General features: G+C 42.5%; 1 long non-coding RNA gene across 1 annotated transcript in view; it reads left to right on the top strand.

Moving 5' to 3' along the window:
• LOC144513535 (uncharacterized) overlaps positions 1–2,422 on the top strand; it is a 5,541-nt gene extending 3,119 nt beyond the window's left edge. The window contains exon 4 of the long non-coding RNA XR_013501146.1: positions 2,141–2,422. This is a non-coding gene — a long non-coding RNA (uncharacterized LOC144513535). The remainder of the gene's footprint in view (positions 1–2,140) is intronic.
• The last annotated feature ends 289 nt before the right edge of the window (positions 2,423–2,711 follow it).

Here is a 2,711-nt window from a genome sequence, read left to right as displayed (position 1 = left end):
GTCAGTTTTCAGTCTGTTTTCAGTCTGTTTTCAGTCTGTTTTCAGTCAGTTTTCAGTCTGTTTTCAGTCTGTTTTCAGTCAGTTTTCAGTCAGTTTTCAGTCAGTTTTCAGTCAGTTTTCAGTCTGTTTTCAGTCAGTTTTCGGCCAGTTTTCAGTCTGTTTTCGGGTCAGTTTTCAGTCAGTTTTCAGCCAGTTTTCAGTCTGTTTTCAGCCAGTTTTCGGCCTGTTTTCAGTCTGTTTTCAGTCAGTTTTCAGCCAGTTTTCAGCCAGTTTTCAGCCTGTTTTCAGCCTGTTTTCAGCCAGTTTTCGGTCAGTTTTCAGCCAGGTTTCAGTCGGTCTTTGGTGTTTTCTGCCCCCAACGTCTCCTCCCAGGCAGCGCGGCAATGGTTATGTTTATTGTTAAGGTTAGGGTTAGCTGAAAACGAAAAGATATTTTATCAGACGTGCCTTTCGTTTATACGGCGACGGTGTTTTTGGGGCTTAAAAACGCTCCACCGTCGTGTTCCCGTCTAACGGGTCAAAACTCAAAAGTGTGAAGACAGCGGTGTGGAGAGAGACGAGGAAAAGGCCTTCAGGTAGTCTGTTGTTACGGAGTAGGCTACAGAAATCATAGGCTCCTGTTATCTAAAAGATGTTCAATGTGATGGCTCAATATTTAAATGATTTCCACAATGTGGATAAGGTTGTTATAGTTTGATGACCATATGTAGGCTATTCATGTCAGCCAGAGTAGGATACAACGTTACGGATGAAGAGAAAGAGAGAGAGCGAGTGCCAGCGGCCAGGGGGTGGAGGAGGGTCTGCTTCAGCCTCCTCTGCCCGCTGCCTCTCTCTCAAGCAGCAGCTGAAGGGCTGGAGACTCAGGATATTGGTAGTGCTCCCGTGGGGGCTGTGCTGGGGCTTATCACGGTCGACTGTGCTGGTCATCATCAGACAAACATGCAACTCCACCTCCTCGTCTGTCCAGACAAGCTTTTATTGTTGGCTTTGACATGTTTCATTTGGCTACTAAGGAGAGAAGTAGAAGGAAGGTTCTACGTAGGCGGCCTTGCTGGTGTTGTGTAGCAGCGCCACCTAGCCGTCTGGTGTGCAAACTACAGCGAATTTCACACACTTTTGTGTCACCATATGCACGCAGATTTCCCCCCCAAAACTCTCGCAACGCCACTTTTGCGTTTTCTTTTCAGATCGTTTCCGTCTAAACATAGCCTCAGTTTTCGGCCAATTTTCAGTCTATTTTCGGTCAGTTTTACGTCAGTTTTCGGCCAGTTTTGGCCAGCCACCATTAATAATTAGGCACAGATGAGTGAAAAAGTTAATTTCGGCCAATTTTCAGTCTAACGTCCGTTTTATGTCAGTTTCAGGTCCGTTTTATGTCAGTTTTACGTCAGTTTCAGGTCCGTTTTATGTCCGTTTTAGGTCAGTTTTCGGCCAGTTTTGCCGAAAACTGACTTAGCGTAAAACGTGACCTGCAACGAACTGACCAGTTTTATGTCAGTTTTTGGCCAGTTTTAAGTCAGTTTTTGGCCAGTTTTCGGCCAGTTTTAAGTCAGTTTTTGGCCAGTTTTAAGTCAGTTTTCAGTCAGTTTTTGGCCAGTCTTTGGCCAGTTTTCAGTCAGTTTTTGGCCAGTCTTTGGCCAGTTTTCAGTCAGTTTTCAGTCAGTTTTTGGCCAGTCTTTGGCCAGTTTTCGGTCAGTTTTCGGTCAGTTTTCAGTCAGTCTTTGGTCAGTTTTCGGCCAGTTTTCGGTCAGTTTTTGGCCAGTCTTTGGCCAGTTTTCAGTCAGTTTTCAGTCAGTTTTCAGTCAGTTTTTGGCCAGTTTTATGTCAGTTTTCGGCCAGTTTTATGTCAGTTTTCGGCCAGTTTTCGGCCTTCAGTTTTAGGTCAGTTTTCGGCCAGTTTTTGGTCAGTTTTCGGCCAGTTTTACGTCAGTTTTTCGTCAGTTTTACGTCAGTTTTCGGTCAGTTTTCGGCCAGTTTTACGTCAGTTTTACGTCAGTTTTCGGCCAGCCACCATTAATAAGATGAGTGAAAAAGTTAATTTGGGGCCCTGGTTTCCCAGACTGATGTTTCAGTTATTACTCGCTGATATTCTGGGACAGATTAATACTCGTCTGTGTTTGTGATGCTTTTTCTCCGGCAGGTTCTCCAGTCAGCTGTCCGCGAGATGCCGCTGTGACTCCTTATATTTATTAAATATTAAACTACTGTTAGCGTCAGAAAGCTCCGAGTTCTGCTGAGTCACCCTGTGAATCATGAGTCAGCGTTTTCACTCCTTCACAGAGTCTCCATCGCCTCCAACCGGTCAATGTTTTATTGATTTATTTAGCAGTTTACATGTCAAACATTTGGTTTTTATGTTTTTACTGAAACTGTATTTTAACAAAAAACATGAAAACATATTTTTATAATTTTAAACAAACTTTTTAACCGTTTCTGGTAGTTTTACTGAAAAAGAAGATGTGGATTTTTACATTTTTAAATGATCTGTATATACATATTAGCTTATTTATTGTATTCATGTATTTATTTCTTGAAATCTCAAACACTTAAATGCTTTTTGTTTTTTGACACAAAGACACTTTATATTTAAAACTAAATGTTTGCACTTTGGATCAAAACTGAACGTAACGCAAACTCATCTTAAAGGAGCACGCCGACTTATTGGGACGTTGTCTTATTCCCCGTATCCCCCAGAGTGAGAGAAGTCCAGA

The sequence above is a fragment of the Sander vitreus genome, unplaced genomic scaffold (genome assembly GCF_031162955.1).
Source record: "Sander vitreus isolate 19-12246 unplaced genomic scaffold, sanVit1 ctg271_0, whole genome shotgun sequence".
Classification (NCBI taxonomy): Eukaryota; Metazoa; Chordata; class Actinopteri; order Perciformes; family Percidae; genus Sander; species Sander vitreus.
The sequence above is the reverse complement of the archived record's forward strand: the minus strand, read 5'-3'. Positions and strand labels throughout refer to the sequence as shown.